The sequence below is a fragment of the Tenrec ecaudatus genome, chromosome 1, assembly GCF_050624435.1.
Source record: "Tenrec ecaudatus isolate mTenEca1 chromosome 1, mTenEca1.hap1, whole genome shotgun sequence".
In the NCBI taxonomy this organism is placed as follows: Eukaryota; Metazoa; Chordata; class Mammalia; order Afrosoricida; family Tenrecidae; genus Tenrec; species Tenrec ecaudatus.
Window position 1 is genome coordinate 141,507,475 of NC_134530.1, and position 22,761 is coordinate 141,530,235.

General features: G+C 42.1%; 1 protein-coding gene across 1 annotated transcript in view; it reads left to right on the plus strand.

Annotated features, from left to right (window-relative positions):
* The window catches only part of NTNG1 (netrin G1), a 407,388-nt gene that overhangs the window by 188,127 nt on the left and 196,500 nt on the right, over positions 1-22,761 (plus strand). The gene's annotated exons all lie outside the window — the stretch shown is intronic.

Below are 22,761 nucleotides of genomic sequence, written 5' to 3' on the forward strand. Positions count from 1 at the left end.
TTGAAAAAGATCTAAAATTACCTGAAATCAATCCTTATATTGGTTCCTGTTACTCAGAGGTAACTACAGCCGGTTAATGAGATTAGAAGGTAAGTGATAGAGGAGACATTTATCCAAAAAATCGTAGCAATAACACATCATAGTTACTAACTAAGAAGACTTAGCCCATGAGTAAGGAATTTTTTGCATGGGGAATACAGCTTGTGAGTGAAAATTACTATGCAGATATTCCCGACGCAGTCCCACTCGGAACTCTTCTTTCTGAGTGCGATTACCTTATCCTTTCAGACTCTGTCTGCACTCGGTCATCACAGGTTGATCAGTCTTAAAGGTGCATTGCTTCAGTCTCTCCCCTAGTTTAAACTACCAGCCCGTTTCTGTGTTTTCCTCCCCAGACTTCTCCAGTGAGTGTTTTGAACCCTTGGCTCCCTGTTTAAAAACCATTCCACAATTCCATAGGAAAACGGCTTCTGCCTCAGCACTCTTTCATAAGCAGGTCTTTCTAAGGTCACTGACAGGTAAATCAGAAGAGTTCTCCTTAGTCCTTATCTGCTCGCAAGTATCTGGCCCTCCTGATCCCTTGCTCCTTTTTGCCTCGGGCATCTAAAATAGTTTTCTTTGCAGGACATGAATTACCTTTTCATTTTCTTGGAGGTCAAATTAAAATTTTATTTCTTTCCTTGTACACACATTGAAACAGCTATATTAAATTATATATAGTAACTTAGAAATCAGTTATAAGCTGCCTATAAAACCAGCTCCAGTTAAATTTAGCAGTTTTACATTTAAGGCTGTATTTGGTTTGATAATGGCCTTCCAAAATTCAGAGCCACTCAGAATGTGACCTTGTTTGAAAATAGGGCCTTTGTGGATTGATTAGTTAAGCTAAAATGAGTATATATTGTATCAGTGGAAGCTCTAAATCCAAGGAGATTTGGAAATGCAGACACACAGGCGAGAGGGCAATGTGAAGACAGAGGCAGAGATTGGGTTACACAAGTTTAGCCAAGAAATGTTTGAAAATCCACAAAGCTGGAGAGGCCAGGAAGGATTCTTCTTTAGCACCCTCGGAGCTAGCGTTTTTTCTAGGCATCTTGGTTTTAGACTTCTAGCTTCCAGAACTGTGAGAACATAAATTCATGTTGTGTTGAGCCTTCCATTTTATGGTGCTTTGTTATGGCAGTCTTCCTTCTTGTAGGGGCATTGATCAACTCAATACATGACACATGATGAGTTCGGGTCAGTCACTTGCAGAAAGACTAACTCCATGTTCTACCCACAAATGCTGCAATAATTTGATAATATTGAGGTTAAGAAATATTGAGGACATTTCTGGGAAGACATAAATAAATCCTTGTTGCAGTTTGATTCTTGGCCATCCCACTGAAATATTTCTTCATATCATTTTGGAGGATCATATTGATTCTTGTGGTTGATCTCTCTCTGACTTTCCCAATTATGAAAAGCCAAAGGCTTAAACAATTCTTCATAGATGCCTTATACTTTCTGATTTGTTTTATCCTAGGCTTTGTCAGTTTTGTGTTCTTATTCACTAAAGACTGATAAACCTTGATAGAGAGATTCTTTGTTTCGGTTGCCCAGGCTGAGAATGATGATGCCATCTCTATGAGGCCACTAGTCTCCAGAGTACCCAAAACATATTTGAAGCAACAATGTTAAAGATTGCTTTTAGCCCATTCCCACTCTACTCCTATTCTTATTGGATACACTATTTAATCCTATTTACACTTCTGCTAAAGTCCTTTCTAGTTGACATTTGTATTCAACCTTCTGCTCTGTGATTCATTCATCGGATTGGAACCTCCAGTTTGATTTGGATTGTCTGGCTACTTTGATAGGTAGGTTTATTGTGCTAATCTGGCTGATAGGATCATATTGGATTAATAAAGTCGCAATTTGATTGGAGGGCAAAAAGATAAATGGCTCGGCAAGCTCCGTCTCTCTCCCTCTCTGGTTATCAGACCCACGTGCAGCTGCTAGTTCTCTGCCTCAATTTGTGTGCTACACTACACTACCTGTGGGACTGCCAACTGTGGACTGTGTCGCTAGAGCTTGGGGCTCCTCCAAGACCTGCTTTGCCACACTGTACATCACTTGAGCTTGAGACTGTTGATCCTGTTGCCTTGCTGACTGTTGGTGACCTGGCCAGACTACCTGCATTGCTGTATGGCAGACTCGTCTGTCTACTTCCTTGACCCTGGACCCAGCGGCGTTCATGAGGTGAAAGAAATTATAGTATATTAACTGTTCCATGGAAATAAGTTGAACTGAGCCCCCTCTACTGCTGTGTGGAATAATTGGCTGTTATATTCCTTTGTGCTGTATATATCTCTATCTGTCTGTCATCTAATCATAAGTAGCCTGATTTTGTTTCTCTTGAGAACCCTGCCTAACACAGCTAATTAGGAACATTGGCACTGGTATTTGAGATTTGGGTAGACCCTCTCTGTATAAAGAGACGCTTCAAAGATCAGGCCTTATATTTGCTTCATGTTCCAGAAGGGATTCATGCAATAGGCAGTTAAACTAGAAGACATATAATTTCTTGTTCAGTTTCGGAGAGTTTACATATGTTTAAAACCAGAGAAACTAGTTACAGCAATAGCCTGCCTTACAGTCCTTCGTTTGCCCATCACTTGGGTTTTCTATGTGGCAGACGATGCTGACTGTATAGACTGGTAAACTCTGCCCAGGATTATTTGCTTGCTCACTTCTAGAAGACCTGTTGAAGCACGCCCTTTGTATCTGTTTCATGGCTTTATTAAAATTGGTCCTTATGCTGACTTCAACTTGACCCTTTTTCTCTAGATGAACAGGTCATGTGAAGGTCATGAAGCAAGCTAACAGCGTTTGAATACATCTGTTACAAAAGTCACTAAGGGCTTTCTGCCTTCCAGCCAATCACATAAAAATATTTTTATCCTGTTTCTAGTGTTCTCTAGAGTTATTTCACCCTGTAAACGTATCTCCTCCACACTCATAGTCCATCTCTGGTCTCCCAAATACCGGGGTCATTCTTCTCTGTATAGATAAACCTCTACCATTTATCTTGAGCAAGCTCCCTGGCATCTCTAAGCATCAGTTTCTTCATCTGTAAATTAAAATAATATCTGCTTTGTAAGGAAATTCTGATAATTAAATGAGATTATAAATGTACAGCCCCTCTTCCAAGTTCCAGCCATATAAAGTATTCATTAACCATTGGTTCTTTTTCCATTCCAAAAGAAAATGGATCTCCTTTTTTTACCTGTACAAACCTGAGGTATTTTTTTCAATACTATGATCCTGCTTTCTCTAGGTTTTCATGATGACATTATAACATTTATGCCTCTCTTTAATAGCTTTTTCACACAATCTATTTTAAAATTGTGCATCATTAAATATGATTTAATTTTCTACATATGAAACTGTAATTAACCCATTAAAATAAGTTTCTCATTTTCTAAATGATTCACTTTTCTCAGTCTTATCTATGGCTGATGTAGAAGACTCAGCCTTGATTGAACTAACATAAACTATCTAACATTATCCTTGGCACATTCTATTTCTTAAGATTTACTATTTATCATGTAATTTATACAGGTTTATTTAAATTTTTTAATTTAGGAAACTAACAGCTATCCCTGTCTTACACTTATTTATTGATACACCAAGAGAACTGGCTACTTTGTCATTTCTAAAAAATACACTTAGTTTAGAAAATATTGATGTCTTACAAAAGAGTTGGGCAAGGTAAATTATGAAAATTGGATTTAGAGGAAGTGCATAGATTTCAAGATTGAAAGTTCTGAGAATATAACATCATAGGACAGAAACAAAAGAAAGTCTATGGAAAAGAATAGACAGAAGGACAAAGGAAGAGTCGTGTTAGTCGATGGCTCTGGTCACGCAGGACAGTGGGGTGGAACCGAGCCGGGAAACCCCACAGGCCAATTCTAATCACCTATAGAATCTCTGGGATCAGAACCAATGTGACAGCAATGGGTTTTGTTGTGTTTGTTTGCTTTTGTTTTTCACTAGGAGCACTTCCATGAAATCCGAAATAAAGAGCTGCTTAGGTCAATTTTATTTTCCTAGAGAACATACAATTACTCTCTATTTTATAGATATGAGGACTATAACATTCTTGGGAAACTTCTCTTTTTTTAGAGAATTATTAAACTACAAGCACACGATTAGGTATGAAATTTGGGAAACAGCTCTGAGACATAAGCTTTATTGTTGTTAGGCGCCATCAAGCCAGTTCCAACCTACAGCAGCCTTTACTGCCCAGTCCTGTGGCGTCATTACAATTCCACCTGGGTTTCATATCATTGTGGCAGCCACGGTGCCAGTCCATCTCGTTGAGGGGTTTCCTCTTTTTTGCTGCCCCTCTGCTTTGCCAAACACAATGTCCTTCACCAGAGACTGGTTTCTCCTGACAACATGTCCAAAGTATGTGGGATGAAGTTTCCCCACCCATCCCTCCAAGTGGCTCTCCGGTCCAACTTCTTCCAAAAGAGACTTGTTTGAGCAGACCCTGATACTTTCAATATTTTTCTCCCACACCATCATTCAAATGCTTCAATTCTTTTTTGATCTTCTTTATTTCGCGTGCAACTTTCACGCACATATGAGGCAATGGAAAATACCAGGGCTTGAGTTAGGCACACGTTTGTCCGCAAAGTAACATCCTGGCTTTTCAACACTCTACAGAGGTCTGTGCAGCTGATTTACACAATGCAACTCCTCTTTTGATCGCTTGTCTGCTGCTTCCATGAGCAATGATTGTGGATCCAAAAAAATCAAAATCCTTGACATCCATCTTCTCTCCATTTCTCACCGTAAAATCAATCACAAAGTACAATGTTACCTGTAATTGAGTAATATCTATCCATCTTCAAGGAAATCCAGTCAATACAGATATTATTCCAATTTGTGTGCCAACCACAAAGGCTAATAATGAAGAGACTGAAGAGTTCTACCAAGGACGTAAGTTGGAAATCGATCAAACATGCCATCAAGATACATTGAGAAATGTTCGAGGCTGTAATGCAAAAGTTGGAAATTATTAGCTTCACGATGACATAATGTGTGGGCCAGGTAGGATGATAAGAATCTCCGTAATTTAGAAAGTCATTTGTTCCACAATAGAGCTGTGGCACAATGTATGAAGACTTTCTTCTCTCATTTTTACCAAAAGAGTCTTTCTACTTAGTTGTTGAGAACAGCCCAGTTCATAGCAAACCGATGTACAACAGAAGAAACACTATCATGTCTGTTCCATCTTCATAAGTATTGCTATATTTGAGCTCACTTTGCCAACCAGTGTCAGTCCATCTCATTGAGGGCCCCCACTTCTCCTACCCTCTGCTTGATGCAACATGATATCCTTTCACAAGCACTAGTCTCTGGCTGCAATCTAAATCTTCAAGGTTTGCATCAGTAACATACCGCTGTGGCTAGGCCTTGTAACACAACACTTCCCACTTACTGCTTCGACGTCAATTATCTTATGCTTTATAACTATCCAAGTACAAACCCTTAGGCTGTTGGTCAGGAAGTATGCTGTGGGTTAGATTAGTCAAGCAAGATGGGATAGAGCGTCTCCGTCCTACAATCTCTAGGAGAAATGCAGCTTGACCGATGGGGACACTAAAGTGTGCATGAGCACCAGGAAACTCCTGGGCCACAATCACAGCTCCTGTCACTGTCTCTGCCCTCCAGCTTCACCAGGAACCCAGCAATTCCAGCAGTCACACACAGAGGCATCTCAAACGTGGTTTTGAACTTTTAAATTTATTTTTAATGTTACATTAAAAATATATTATTATTATATTCTGAAAATGGTATATTATATTAAAATATAAAAAGTTTGCTATCCAAAATCCACCAACAGTTTAAGTGCCAATTTGTTCTTTGAGCTTGGTTATCTCTGTACTTCCCAATTAGCAATCCATGAACAAATCTCCCCAATCTATTCCACACTTTTCCAACAGATCTAATGACTCTGCTTTCCTCTGTCCTTCTGTCCCTCCTTTCTTTCTTCCTCTCTACCTGGCGATCTGCTTTCTTTCGTTCTTCTCAGTAACTAAGATGTTGTTGTATGCCTACTATGTACCAATGGTTCTCATAGAGCCCTAATGAGGTAGACATAAAATTTTACAGGATATACTTAGGAATCTGAATTATACTCCTGAAGATAATGAGGAATCTATTAAATGATATTAAGAGGGCACATGACACAGCCTAATTAGAGCATAATTAATTAGAGCAAATATTAGGCATATTAGAGCTAGCACTTGGGCAGCTATGTCATGAATAGATTGTACAAGGGCAGTACTACAGGTAGAGAAATCATTTAAGAGGCTGTCGCAGCCATGTAAAAGAAAACAAAAATTGTCCTCTGAAGAATGTAGTGGGACTGGAGATAGGGCAATAGATTGCGTCCAGGGTTTCGTCCTGACAGAGGGTGTGAGAGAGCCGAGGAAGACGAAGGCTTAGGCGATGGCTTCCAGATGTCCTATGTGGGAGATAGACATGGCATCATTTTAAGTTAAGAGTATGAGACAAGAGAACAATGGTTCAATGCCATCTGCCGATTGTTGTGCGCTTATTATATGCCAAGAAGCTATCAACACTGAACGTGAATTCTGTACCTTTAACTCAGATTAACATCACAAAGTTCACGCAGTGAGAACCCACGTTCGATAACATTGTTTTGGCTTTCATGGTCTCACAACTTTTCCTCCTCTGACCAGGTCAAGTGTTAGCATTTTTCTATTGCTCATTACAGTGGAAAATGATGTTGATCTCTTCGTCTCATAGGTTTCTACCTTACACAGACTTTACCGTTTTATTCATGTGTTTTAATGTTTTATCACATTGGTTTGATAGGGAAAATACCAAAGCTTTCAAAAGGCAAATAGTTCGCCCAAAATCACATAATATCTGAGTGACAGAGCAGGAATGCAAACCTACACAAGATTTACCCTACAGTTTTGATTCATAAAAAACAATACATCAGTGTCGCAAAGGGGTCCAGAGTGTATCTGCATCAGAATCATCTAGTGTCCTTGTTAAAAATACATGTTCCTGGGTCCAATCCAAGCTTTTGAGACAGAATTCCTCAAGGTTAGAGACTGGACTCACTTGATTTTTCTTCTGCACCTGAAAGCGTACACGCCATTGCAAAAACATATTGTATATTGCTATTTAGGACAGAGAAGGTGACAAAGTGTCTCTCTTTTTTTAACGTAGGAATTTTTAGTGTTATTTTTTGAAAGCAATCTGAAACTGATAGAATCCCAAACCAAACCAAACTCACAGCCATCAAGTCAGTGATGACTCCTGGTTACCCTGTAGGACAGGGTACGACTGCCCTGGTTAGGTTCCCAGACTGTAACTCTTTAGGGGAGTGGAAAGTCCTACTTTCCTCCTTTGAAGCAGCAGTTGATATCAAACTGCTGACCTTGCAATTAGCGGCCCAAATCATAATCACCATAGCGCCAGGACTCTAATAAACTCCAAGAAGTTATAGATAAAGTAAAAACAACTGCTCTTTTGAACTATTTCACAGTAAATTGCTAAACTCATGTCCCGCATGCATGATCGTGTTAATTGTTAGAACCTACACAGAGAATTAGTCTCTTGGCATCACTGAGGTGCCCTGATAGTACGGACAGGAGCCCTGGTGGTGGAGTGAGCTAGTTACGAACTGGACTGTGAACTTCAAGGTCAGTAATGAAAACCACAAGCTGCTCCTCAGGACAAAGAGGAGACTTTCCACCCCTGTAAAGAGCTCCAGTCTCAGAAACCATTGGGGATGTTCTATCTTGTCCTATGAGGTCACTGTGATTTGGAATTGACTTGATGGCTGTGAGTTTGGTTTGGATTTGTAGCACACTGTTTCACTGGCAACTAAAAGTTGTTGGATTTGAATCTACCCATTGTTCTGAGGGGGAACCCCCCCTCCCTGGTGATATGCTCCCATAAAGATCGCAGCCTATGCAACGCTGTGGTTCCGTCTGATGCTGCTATCCAGGGTCATTATGAGTTAGGATCAACTAAGAGCACAAAATAACAACTTACATAAATACAGATTTATCATCTCCTTTAGGAAATTAAGAAAAGCATTGTAATACCAGGTTATTCTCACACTCAATTCAAGTTTCAGCAATTGTATCAATAGGGTCTTTTGCAGCAAAAGGACCCAGTTTAGAATTGCAGATGGCAGTAGTTAGCATGTCTCCTGAGTCTCTACCCTTGAATTGTTTCTCAGTCTTTTCTGAACTTTATGATCCTCATATTTGGAAATCACAGGACAAGTAGTTGGTAGCAGGCATCTTATTTCGAGGCTTTCTAATATGTCCTCATGATTAGATTTAATATATCTTTGGTAGGAATATCACAAAAGTGATAACTCTTGTGTTGACCCTCCTAGCAGCTTTACCATTAATTTTAGAAGCAGAAAAGGAAATCCGAAAATAACCACTCCTCAGTGTGTGGGTTCTTCTAGGTCATTTTGCGATGGCTAATCAGTGGTTGAGTAAAGGAGTGTGAAGCTCCCCTGGGAAAATGGAGGCAAAGAGAGGCGTTTACAGACATCAACATATGGGTGACAATTGAAGATGCAGCTGAATGAACTCTGTGAGAGGCTTCCTGTAGACTTAGCAGAGGCCAAAGATGAGCTCATGCTCATGGTTTAAAGATCCAAAGTAGGATGAGAGCAAAAGGCAAGGGAAAACAGAGGACCAGATAGGTGAGAAATCAAAGAAATTTCAAAGTAGGACAAGGAAGAGATTTAAAGGCTTACTCCCTAACTTGCTCGCTTTCATTGACACTTACCTCAAGCCATCCGGACATTCACTCTGCTGTACCCAAAGCGGCTCTTCCCTGCTAATGTGGGTTCTTTCATAACAGTGATCGCTGCGCCTTCTCACACAGCCTTAAATTCATTCCTTTAAAATATTGCTAGGATGTCTGAAGATGGCTTCTCTTTACTCCCTGAAACTCCATTGTTCCCCAATGCTCACCTTGTATTCCATAACTTGACCCCAATCTTTAGTACAACACAAACTACTTTACATAAAATCAGCAAGCATTTCCTCTCTATTAAAATATCGTGATGTTCTTATATTCTTATGGGTGAGCAGAATAAAAAGTGGTGTATGGCATATGTTCTGTATCTCCAAAACTAGAGGTGACAGGGGAAAACTGGTGCCATATTTGTAAAGAGTAGGCCAAATATACGAAGAAACAAGTCTAACATTTAAGGCGTCAAAACGTGTGCTGACCAGTGTTATGCTTGCAGGTATGGCTAGTGCCGAGGGTCAGTACAGTGTACCCAGGTAGCAAAATAAGCATGGATTCACTTGTCTTCTTGATTAATCTATAGTGAATAACTTCATGTGTATTCTGTTTAGCACCTCTCTGATATACTTCACACTTAGTTCATGTGAAATTATTCACTACAGATTACCAAGTAAGCATAAGAGATCCCATGCTTTCTTTGCTTATTGGATAATGCACACCACACAGTCAAGTCGACACACAACCTTAGCCGTCCCAGCACCGTTACTCTTGCTCCCCACCTAGTCCTCCTTGCTGCTAGATGAATGTGCTTTAGGCACAGACTAGTTGGATCATTGATTTTTCTAAAACTATTATTGTAATTGCAAAATGCTGGACATAAGATAACCAATAAGTCAAAAGTAGGTGCACTGTCTCCCACGGGATTATCATCCACTCTCAGTTTCAAATACGCTCTGTAGGCAGTGTCTCACACATTTATAATCTCCAGCTCAGTTTCTGCTCTGAGATCCACTCCCATGTTTACCTGAAGAGCGCAGTTGGAGAGCTAGGCAGCACAACATGATCATTAAGAGCACATACTTTGTTGACTGAATATTTTGTTTTTGAGACCTCTGAGCTATGTGATTCCCAATAAGTTATTTAAATAAGCTCTTTGTGCTCTAGTTTTCTAATCTGTACAACAGGGAAAATAATAGTATCTCCCTCACGGTCGTCTTATGAAGATTAAATGTGTTAATAAACACAAAGCTTTAGAACTGTGTCTCACTGTAAGCCTGTGTAAGCTTAGCTCTGTGATATGTTTCACAAGAATATTGAATTTAACACTTCCATCCTTGACCCCTTGCTCCGCTACAACCCTCAAGCTATTTTTGACATCTCCGTAAAGGCAACACCAACCGTCTGTTCAAGTTAGGAACTTTAAAATTGCACTGTTTCTGTCCCTCCCCTCTGACCCATATTCCACCCATCATCAATGTTGGGCAGATATCTAATGCTGCATTGACTCTTACCTTTCAGATATACCTTGACTTTTCCCATGGCCGTTCCTTCCATCTTCATCAGGGTGTCATCATCTCCCTTAGCCACTCCAAGAACTTCCTTTCCTGTTGCCTTCTTTTAAGCCCCTACTCTGTAAAAATCCAATACCAACACAGAAGCAAGACAGAAAATGAAACCTATGAATCAAAGCATATCAGGGATCCTCTCCAAACCTATCAAACCCTTTCTTCTCCATTTAGAATCATGCCAAACCTTCTACCTGCCCTCAGGCTTATGGCTGATATCCCTTCTACCCACTTTGCCAACGTCATCCCATTTCTCTCGTCCTGCTGTCAGCACTTCGGGAAGGATTGATGACTCAGTGTTGGGTCCTGTAAGACCCAAAGTCTAACCTGACTCAGCCCCCTGACCGCTGTAATGCTCCTTCCTTCCAATGGTCTCCCTCTTAGTCTCTAATCCCAACATTTGTTCTTTTTCACCTTCAGATCTTAATTTAAATTTTGCTTCCTGAAAAAGTTCTTCTCCTACCATCTGATTAAAGCCTCTTCATTACTATTTTTTCCATCGGATCTCTCCATTTCACTTTATGGTTTATTTTCATTTATAATTGTGTGATGCTTTGTTCCAGGCTTGCCTCGCCAACTGAACTGTGATCTTAGTTTAGATGGAGGCTGTCTCCATGACATAATCCAGAATACGTAACATCAGACATGTCTATCCATGTGATAGCTATGTACTGAATGAAATAGTGAGTGAGTGAGTGCGTGAGTGAGTGAGTGACAGGAGTACAGATACAGTAGTTCTTTGGATTCTAGAAGTCATTGAGAAAATCAGGGATTGCTAAAAGGGGGCTTCCTGTTCAGGAAAGCCATCAAAATGCAGATGTGGTTTAATGAGCAGGTGTTTCCTTGTAGCCTGGGAGCATTTGTTAAGGGAAGCCATTTTTGATGCCAAATCAGAATTTCTGAAGATGAGGTTTAGGAATCAATATTATAATTATGCCCCAGGTGTAATTAGACACCCTGGGTGCTGCTACCACGAAATTAAGTCACATTTCTTAAAACAACAGCAACAAGACATGAATTATCCTAGTGTTAGCCTCTGTTTGGTGGTGAAAAATAGAGACAAAACAACGCAGATTGACAAGGCTTGAAATACAACAAACAATTTCAAGCTAGAAGTCTGTTTCCTGGAAGGTTAAATTCATGGCTCCATAAGGCTTGTTTTGCCACAACCCCTCCAGGCAGTTTCGGATGAAGGTGCATATTCATGGAGGCTGGTGAAATGGGAGAAATGACCCCCAGCCACCCTGCCTCCTCCTCCTTCAGGTTCCTTTTCGGTGAATGGTAACATATACCTGCATCACCCTGTTCCAGGAATAATTGTTTTTGCAGATTATTTCCTAAAAATGCTTGCTACCTCCTTTGCATTTTTATTCCCCCAAAATGTCCATCTGTTACCTATACACAAATACCCCGTGGTTATGGGCCTGGACAGGAGCTGGACACCCTGGGGAGATGTCCTGGGGCACTGGGGACCCTCTTCAGTGCATGCAGACCATCTCAGAAAGCTCTCATTGTGGCTGGCACTGCTAGTTTACAAATGTTCCTTGTAGTATTTCAGTGTTGTTCACCGTGTTAGAACCTTGAGATTCTCAACAAATTGCCAATGACTGAGGAACAGAGGCACTCAAAAGAAATATCGGACATGAGAAGTCAAGAATGGGTCCCCAGAAAGCCCTTGGGTGCAAATGCCAAGTGAAGCAGTCCTCTTGCTGTCCCTTCTAATGAAGAGATGCCTTCACCAGACGTCTCTCAAAACAGGTGGCTCTCAGAGCAGGGGATTCAAGTGGGTCTGGATGAAGCAAAGCATTCAGAGGTAAAAGAAACCAGCGAACTTCATATATATATTTACTGGCTTACTTATTTTTCAGCATTGGGTCAGCTTTTAGGATTTGAAACACTCCAAAATTACTGCATGACACGCAGGGCTATCAGGATCAGAAGCTTCCCACCTCTGCGATATTTGGATCTCCCCCTGGTTGCTCAAGGCGAGTCACTGAACATGCCGGATGCCGGCCTCAGCCTTGTATTTACTGACATTTCAGTGCCTGCAGTCCGGCCTCGCTCAAGACTCTATGACAAATTGCTGTGGCAAAACATTTTTAAGTGATTTTTCCTAAAAAATATATTGTTAAGAAAATGTTTTTTAGAAAGCATTGTCTATCACTTGAGTGTCACCTTCGTGTAAATTCTTTTCCTGTAAATGCTCTTCTTCAGTCCCACTCGATTTCTTTAATCATTTCTTCTCCCGTCCATGGAAGGTCGTGGCTTGGATGGCCATAATGAAATCTCTCTGTGTGGCTTGAGAATGCACCAAACTCCCTCTGAGAAAACTGGCCTCCTTGACCTTTTCGGCCTTTTCCAGTTTGAAAATCCTGACGATAATCTCCTGCGGGGATTTACCCAGGTATCTATTATGGTCCCTAATCTGTGATACAGTTTTCGGTACTCTCATTGCTTAAAGGTTAAGTCCCCCTGCTTTTGTTCCTGAGTCAAGAAGGTCCACAAGGTGTTAGTGTTTGTCAGGGCGTACATTGAAACAAGCAGCAGTGTCCAGCAGACCTTAAGCCTGTGTCTGCTGCCGAGAACTCTGCGTGATGCGCGCCGGGTTTCATTAGACGAGCAGTCTGTTCTTAGCCCCGAAGTTATAAAACCCAAGCTCTTTCCCCTTTACTAGCCTCGCAGTGGCCATCTTTTCCAAACGCATGCACGCACAAATACGTGCTTTTGTGACAACCGCTTGATAATATCTAAAACTGGGATCGTACCATAATATTTAGGATATATTTTCAGTAAATTCCCTTATCCCCCAACGAGATCCAACGTGCCAGTCACCAGCGCTTGTGGCTTTGTTAGGTGCCACTGGATCAGTTTTTGCCCACGGCAGCGCTGAGCACAACAGAACGACACACTGCCTGGGCCCACACCATCCTCACAATCGTTCCTATGCTGAGCCCACTATTGCAGCCGCCGTGTCCATCCCTCTCCTGGAGGGCCTTGCTCCCCTTCACTACTCTCCCCTGTACTAATCATGAGGTCCTGCTCCAGGGACCAGTCTCTCCTGACAACGTGTCCAAAGTGCGCAAGACCAAGTCTTGCCACCCTTGCCTTTAAGGAGCACTCTGGCCGTACTTCTTCCAAGACAGCTTTGTTTGTTCTTTTGGAAGTCCTGGGTACTTTTAGGATTCTTCTCCAGCACCGCAACTCAAGCGCATGGTGTCTGAGGACACACACGGAGTCTAAACCCGTTGTTGTGCTGAGCGGTTATGTCAGGGATAGTGGAACGGACACTTTGCTTTCAGACTTCTGGAAACTCTGCCCCCAGTCTTCAACCATCGCACTTGGTGTCTCTGCTCCTCCCCTACACCAGGACTTGACAAGGACCCTGCCACGTGGCCTGTAAGCACCATCCCTGACTCAGAGTCTCTGAGGGTCTTTGGAAAGGCTGTCAAGGAGTCCTGGGCGGTTGCAAACTCAATGGCTACCCAGCAGGTTGGTGGTTCCAATCCAACCAGAGGCAGCTTGAAAGAAAAGCCTGGTAATCTTTTCCCAGAAAATCAACCTCAGAAAGCTCTTGTCTTCAGCACGGTTCTACTCTGACACGCACAGGGCTGCCATGAATTGAAAACTCGATAGCAACTAACGGGTTTGACGCATGTGCTAGACAAGCAAGGACCCAGGAGGCGGATTCTTTGAGGGCAAGAAGGAGCGGTGGGGAAGTTCCAATAATGGACTTGGAATGGGATGCTTTTCACTCAAAAGTCACCCCTCTGGTACGCAGAGAACAACCAGCAGCTGCTTGCAAACTGCTGTGCTTGGCTGGCTCTCTGAGAGCTAGAATGGAGGAGGGGGAGGGAAGAAGCCTTCGAGGAAAGAGCATCTCCTTTAAAGTCAGCTACCAAACTCTTTGCCCCTGTAAAAGCTCGTACATGGGCAAACTGTGATATCTTTGCTAGACTCACAGCAGGGGCGTGTGAGGAACAGGCGTGCTGCCTCAGGGTGTGGCTTCTGCTCCCCTTTCTTCTGTGTCTGTGTCCTGTCACCTCCCAGTGGAACAAGTCTGCACTAGCCAGATGCAGACAGGGGTGAAGCAGCTCCGTTGCCATTTTCCACCTCCACTTTCAGTGCTAGTCCTCCAATCAAGTGTGAACACAAACGCTTCTCGCAACCACTTGTAAGTCCATGCTGGCTTGTCATGGAACTGAACAGCTCAGTGGCAAATCCCCCATGAGAATCACCTTCATTTCCCAATTGTTGGCCCATAGGTAGAGCTTAGAAGAGTAAAGTCAAATGAACAGCAATGCTTTAGGACGGCTTACATAGATCTAAAAGAAAAGAAAAAACTATAAAGGGCTTAACAGATCTTTAATGAAAACATGTTCTTTTCCGAATGTCACTAACCAGAAGACACCTCTATCAATAAAAACAATGGCACTTGTCTCCAATTTTATTTTTCTCTATATATCTTCTGGAAACATAGGAAGAAAGAATAACAAACGCCCTGCCATGCTGTCGGCAAATGGCTAATTAATAACTGCCAGTTAACCCAGAAATGAAATATTAGCACATTTTTAAAAATGAAATTAAACTTCACCATCTTCTTTTTCAATTTGTTATAAAAAATATTTAGCAGCAATAACTGTTCAGTTATTTAGGCATCTCTTAATTGAGTAAATATTATTACCACAATAATAAATATTTTCTGCTTTGTCCATAGACAATCAGCTAAGATCTGTTGCTTGTTGGACTTAAATTAAATCTATTTAAGGCTGCCTGTTGGCAACAAAATAATTACTGATTTCGCTAATGCCGAGTCTATTAGATTTAGCAGCAAGAAGTGTACTTTGCTTTCCTAAGTAGAGGAAAGTTGCTTTTTCCTGTATAAATTTCATCATTGACGCTATTAAAGAGGATTAGGGTGCGGTAGAAGTACATCTAGTTGAAAATGAAGAACATGGAGTTGAAAATTTAATTAATGTAATCCTTTTAACGGCAATTATTTTTATATTGATAATTCGCTGTAACAACAGTATTATAGATCACACCCCAGTGAAGTATTTACACGAAATATTTTAGAATATAATCTCTCCTCCAGCTTCCCTGTGGGAAATAATACGACTTTCTGCTTCTTTAGGTTTCTCTTTTTTTCTTCATTCTCTCTCATCTAAAAAAATGCAGGGTTTCTTCTTCTGGGACCAGAATGCAATCTTTTTCTTTTTAAAAAAATTTTTTTGCTTCCTTCCTGGCTGCTAATTTTTTCTCAATGTCATTGTCTCTCCGTAAGTTTTGTTAATGACCCTCAACTCACTCATCTCCTAAAGGAGCATCAGTGTCATGAAACAAAGTGAGAAGGTTCAATTGATTTTTTTCTCCCTCTTTCGTTTGGTGTGCATTCTCATTGGAAATGATTTGTTTACTCATCGATTTCAATAAATGTTGTGCTTCAGAAATTATCATGGTGAATAGAATCACCTGAAGGACAAAGCTGTCATTCTGGTCAGCCTCCTCTGATCTTCACCAGTGTGTATGGGGAATGGCTCTTAATGTGCTGAAATGTCATGTTATTGAGAAGACTTGCTCTGATCTCCCAACCAAAATTTGCAGTAACGATTCCTCTCCCCACCCAGGATGCCCTTTCATTGCCTTTGCTTTTTCTCTAAAGCGGGGCTGCAACGTGGCATTATGAAGCATGCTTTGTCCGATGCTTCTCCTCGAACTGGAGGGAAGCATCTTTGAGATCAAGAACTTGACTTTGCTCGCTGCTGTTTCTCTAAAGTCTAACAAGCGACTTAACTGTGGTAATCATGGTAGTAAGAGAGTGATAATAATAATGAGCTGTTCTTAGGTGCTGTTGTGCTGATGCACAGTTATAGCAGCTTATTGTTGCTCTACCATCCCCACAATCAGTTCCACATTTCAGCCCATTGTTACAGACAGTGTATCAGTCCATCTCATCAAGAATCTGCTTCTTTCTCACTGACCCTAGGCTTTACCAACAATGAAATGTCCTTCTTCAGAATCAGTCCCTCTGGATAGCATGACTGAAGTCTGTGAGAGGAAGTGTTGCCATCCTTGTACTTTCAATAAAGTTTTGTTCATTCTTCCGACATTTCATGGTGCATTTAATCTTCTTTGCCAACATCTTAATGCAAAGGTGTTGATTCCTTTACAGTCGTCCATAGTCATTTCCCAGCTTTTCCAGGTGTTTGAGATCATTGAAATGTACCCTGGCTTCGGTCAGGGGCATCTACACTTTCAAGGTGACATCTTCGCTTTTTACCACCTTAAAGCTATCTTTGCAGCTGATTTGCTCAATGTAATATGTCCTTTGGATCCCCGACTGCTGCTTCCACAGGCGTTGATTGTGGCTCCAAATAAAATACAATGCTTTACAACTTCAATGTTTCAACGTATTGTGATGTTATTTATTGTCCAGTTGTTTTGTAATGTTAATAGTTTTGTTGACATATAAATCACATGCCAACCTAGTCAATTGTTTGAATGTACTAAATAGGGGCTATGTAATCAACACCCCATCAACTGTCATGCAATTTCTCCATGTTTTTATTCATCACGCTTTCATCTTCTCCTATCTTCCCAGCCACAATCCTAAAGAAGGATTAACATAGGTTCTTTCTTTATAGATTGCCTCTCCTAGATTTCATAAAAAGAAAACCATACCAAAAATCACAGAAAGAAAGCACAGAAAGACGCCAATCCAAAAGAAAGAAAATAATAAAAAGTGGAACAAATGAAATATGGGTCAAAAGGGAAAACAAATGAGAAGATGTCAAATTTTAACCTAACAACGTGCATTAATTCACTTTTCAGCACATTCTAAGCGCAAGGTGAGCCAGACTCCTGCATCAATGAATGGTCTGGGGAATTCAATGGAAGCCTCAGCTCTGGGGGGACTCTTCACATGGATTTAGGCTGTTGCAAAACAAGTGCTCAGATGTAATGCTCCAGTACAACCCTCTGCTTTGATCTTGGATTTTATTATTGGCAATTAATGCATCACAACTGGCTGATGTGCTTCCTCAGTGTCCAGTGTTGACTTAGCTGACACCTCATTGAGATGCTCGTCTGTTTTCAGACAAGCTTTGGAAAGAGCAGATACTATTCTTTCTGCTAACTGGGCACACTCTGCGTTCATCACCCTTTGCTACAGAACCTGTATCGTCAGTCACCCTTCATAAGTGTAAGCAGGCCTGCATCATCAGAACCGATTGTTCTTGGGGCAGGGCTTCAAGTGAAGTGCCGTTCAAAATCTATTCATATAGCTAAGTTTTATGTCTCTGTTCTACTTTAGTGCCAGCATCATCAGCTTTTGGAGAGAGACTATAAGTAACTTGCAGGGGCTTTGAAAAATCCTAACTATAGTACCATTAAATTAGCCAATGGTACAGATTTTAAAGTATTTAGACTAAAATACATGGGATGCTCGCTGTAACATTTTTTGAAACTCAAGTGATTGGATCCTGTTTAGAACACAGTGAAAGTTAAGCACAAGGTAGAAAAGTCATTAACAGTCATCCGCTATGGCAGAACAGTGTCTGCAGAATGGGGGGATGTCTTCGCAAGCTAACAATGTGAACGTGGCAGATACATGGTAGTCTCAAGTAGTCTAGTGCTAAGCAACTTCAAAAGTAAGAGTCTTGAGCTGAAGCCGGGTGTCTCCCAAATCTCTGTCCTTGAGGAAGCAGTCTTGTCTCAGGCAGAGGTGGGTCGCATTTTTCTTCCTTGCAAGGGCCACTTAGATATTAATAACATCATCCTCAGGCCGTACTGGTCAAACACCTCATGAACTCACTCCTAATGTGATGGCTAGAACGGTTTGTCTTTGATGAAGCAGACTTCTCTATAGCTCTCATTGGTGAACTCAGGATCTTACAGTCTTGAGTCCAAAGGAGCACATAGCGTGGACTACACGGTCCTCTCCCGCTGCTCCCACTGCCCTGTGAAGGAGAAACAGTCCCATGGGAGCAGAGAGCTACCCTGGAGAAGTGGTCTGTATCATGTAAAAACAGAGGGTGGATAAATGGGTTACAAGTCAGACAGGCACACCACCCCATTGCCTGGGAAGCCAGATTCAATGACTGCATCAGCTGAAACCCGCTGTCTGTCTGTCTGGCCATTAATCGATACAATATTAGTCTCCTCCAATATTGTTCTCTTTGATTTTGCCTCTTTAGCTCAGCATAATATTGTCCCAGTGCAAACACATCTGAATACATGGGTGCGCACCTCCAACACAGCATCCACTTGTAGAAACTTTTCAACTGGCTTTCAGTCAACTCCCAATACGTCCTTTCTGCCAACACCTTCAATGCAGTTTTGACTTTTTTCCTCAGTGCATGTGCTCTTGATCATAGTCTACCACTCAAAACCGTTGATTATCAACCTTTTAATTTGGGTTTTTTTTTATAGCGTGACTCTGTATCCCTAATATTTTCTTTGGATGCTTCTGTGCAATTCAATAATTGCCCATAAAACCCTTCCATATTGGCACTTGAAGCTTGAGGGTTTTTTGTGTTTTTTTTCCCTTCTGTTCTTTCACCTGGAGAAAGGTGGAGCGTGCATTCTTCCCTTTTGGGTTTCTTACTCTCCAGGTCGTTGCACATATCGTATAATATTTTGCTTTTTCATCTCAAAGTACCCTGGGAAATCTGTACCAATCTTCTGCTTCAGCATTTCTACCTTTGGACTTGGCTGTATTATGTTCAAAAGCAAGTGTCAGAGTCTCTTCTGACATCTATTTTGGCCTTTACTTCCTTTCCTGGCTTTTAAATCATCTTTTAGTTTCTACATGTACATCTGGAGAATTTTTAAACATTTCTATATGACTCAATTTCATCCTCTGAGGTTGGGAAGGTAATATCTAGCCTATTGTAAAGATTACCTATGATAATGTGCATAAAGTGTCTGATGCATAACAAGTAATAAGTGCCAATTATTAACAAGACCCAGCTTTGAATGTAGGCGCAATTGCCTCTGAGATAAGCCTCTGCCAGCATATTTTTTAAGACAGAAGTTTGTTAAAAATAACCCCATCAAAGGTGGAACCGATCACAAGGATCTACATATGACCCGCTCCCTGGGAGGGAGACCTCAGACAGTGTAAGACACGACAAAATAAGAGTAATTTATAAATTATCAAGGGTTCCTTGGGGGGCAGGGAGGGAGGGCTCCAGTAGAAAGCAAATGTTTTGAGAACGATGGTGGCAACAAATGTACAAATGTGCTTGACACAATGGATGGATTGTGATAAGAGTTGTACAAGCCCCCAATAAAATGACTTTAAACACACAAACAGCCCTATCTTATCTTCCTAGTTTTAATATAATAGAAATACCACAAAGAATTGCCTTGAAATAACAGCAATTTATTTCCTCAGTTTTTCAAGCTGAACATCTAAAGCAAGGTATCAGCAGTGCTGACTTCTTCCTGTCCATGGCCTTGAGCATCTGTTGTGCTGTGGTTGTCACGGGGCGCCACTGAGCTGGTGCTGACCCATAGTGACCCTACCCTGTGCACAACAGAGCAAATCAATGCCTGGTTTGGAACCATCCTCCCTGTGCTTGAGTCACTGTGTCTGTCCTTCCCCCGGAGGGTCTTCCTCTCTTTTGATGCCCTTCCACTGTACTGAGCAAGCTGCCCTGCTCCAGTGACTGACCTCTCCAGGCAGCGTGTCTGAAGTATGTAAGAGGAAGTGTCGCCATCCTTGCCTCTAAGGCAATGCTTCTCAAACTTCCTGAGACTGGCCCCTTAATACAGTTCCTCACGTTGTGGTGACCCCCCCAACCATAAAATGACTTTCCTTCTACTTCATAACTGTCATTTTGCTACTGTTTTTATGAATCGGGCAACCCCCATGAAAGGGTCGTTCGACCTCCAGGTTGAGACCCGCTGCTCTAAGGAGCATCCTGGCTGTACTTCTTCTGAGCCATATTTGTTTGTCAGTTCTCTGAGTTCTTTGGTTTGGAGAGGATCCTTCCGTGGAGTTTGTCTTCCTCCTTTTGTACATACTTTTCTTGCTAATATGTTCTTTTGAAAAACGCAAAGGTGACTATGTGAGGCAGAGCCTCGCCATCCCTGCCTCCGTGGAGCACTCTGGTCTTTCTTCTTCCAACACAGATTGGCGTGTCCTTTCAGCAGTCCGTAGAATTTTTAATATCATTTCCCAGCATCACATTTCAAAGGCATTTATACCTCTTCAGTCTTTCTTATTCAAGGTTCAACGTTCACATGCACATGAGGCAATGGGACACACCTTGACTTTGATCAGGAGCACCTTAGTCCTCAAAGTAACAGCCTGGATTTTCAAGACTCTAAAGAGGTCTTGTGCAGCAGCTTTAGCGAATGCAACTCATCTTTGGACCTCTTGGCTGCTGTTTCCACGAGCACTGATTGTGGATCCAAGGAAGACAAAATCCCTGACAGCTTCAACTTCCTCTTCACATATCATGGTGTTACCCGTTGGTCCGCCTGTGAGGATTTGGCTCGTCTTTACATTGAGTTGGAATCCATCCCGAAGGCCACAATCCTTGATCTTCATCTGATACAGAGATTAGGTTTCCAAAACACATTCAAGGGACACATTTCCATCCATTACAGACCCATTTCCAGAATCAGTCTGGTATCCCTAGTCCTCTCCTTGTAGCTCCATGTCCTCTTCTGAGCAGCTCTGCACACCTGTGCGGAAGGTGAGCAAATGGTATCTTTCAGTAGCTCTTGCCTACAGCTCTCTGATAACTCACTCCAGAGCTGCTCCGCAGGCTTCCCCCCCCAAACCCCTGACCTCAGATGAAGGTGGCAGCCTCCAAGTTAATGATCATGCAGATGGTTACATGCTGACAGATTTTGAAGTGACCATATTTCTTTCAGTAAATTTCAAATGAAGGTGTGATTTGTGTAGCTCTGACCCCTTCCAGTGAAGTGCGCATTTACATATATTTAGAATTTATAAATCCTGACAGATTCCACAATATTTATAGCCCTCCATAAAAAGCCTTTGCCAGTTTGAAGAACTCGGCATTTGGCTTCCTGGTAGGCTTAAAGGAGTTTAAATAATAACAAATTTGGCGATTTATTCCACCTGGAACAGAAACTGCCTCCCCTCACCCCCGCCACCCCTTCGGCTTATTTCAGAGGGGAGACTATAAATAGTGAAACAGAACACGGAACTGAAATTCGAGAGAAAGGTACAGAAACAAAACCTTGAATATATTTTTAAAAACAAGTCTGTTCCTCTGATGATGTACCTTCTCTCCTTTCTCTCAAGCCATCTCGATTGTGTTTGAGTGCCCCAAACTTGTTGCCAGCCCATGAATAGGCGAGCAAGAGGGAGACTTTTCGCTGAGTAAGGAGGAGAGAGTGGCCTCTAGGGAGGCCAGAGCCATCCCCCAACACTCCTCTTACATTTCACTGCAGTCAGCGGGAGCCGAGTGCCATCTGAGTCCCAGGTACATTCTTTACTCCAGACACCATCCAGCCATCCTGTGGGTGTCAGGGAAACCCTCGGCTCCTGAGCAAGAGACAAATCTAAGTATAGCGACAAGAGAGTGCCTAGAGGGCCAGAGGATCTATTCTCACGGCCCTCCATGTCCCAAATCACCTAGTGAAATACGGGGAGAACGGACCCCAACTGTTTTCTCCCAAGCGAAACACGTAAAAATCTGGGAACCACTCATTCGCCTCACGTTGCAAAGCATGTGGCACGGCTTGCGACATAGAAGGACAACGGATTGCCCTTGGCAAGGAAGACACGGGAAGCCATCCTAGTCAGAGGCACTGATAATAGGGATGCGGCCAGGCACAGAGAGCCATAAGGTGTGCCGCTGGCCCCTTGCGGATCCCTCCTCTACGCAAGTCCTCCTAGAGAGTCTTCCTCTAACGGAGCCCGGAGCACAACCACCCCTACTCCAGAGCCAAAGTTACCCTCACAATCCCGGTGTCTCTAGCTAGCAGGCAGGCAGATGTTTGGACCAAGCCCCGGAGCCTGTAGCGCACCACATTGCAGTGATTTGTGGTGAGCAGCTTACATGCTCTAAAAGCAAACTTTATGAAGCAGGGACCCAGTTAAGTGTGATGGATTTGGGGCAAAGTGAGAAGAAGCTGAGCGTGGGATGTGAGTATTATTTACTAAACAGGACACGGGTTTGTATGGTTCATTGCTAATTGTAATGCTTTACTTGAAAAACAACTTTAAAAAAAAAAAGCTGTGCTCTTGAGGAGCGTCCTTGAGGCAGAGCTGACTTTCCTGGACTTTTTCAGAGAGAGCGTTTTTCTAAGAGGCAGCGGAGAGATTGAGCTGTTACCCTGTTGCTCCGTGTCTCGGTGTTTCTGTGACCACATTATGAGTCTAGCTAGCGCAGATGGGATG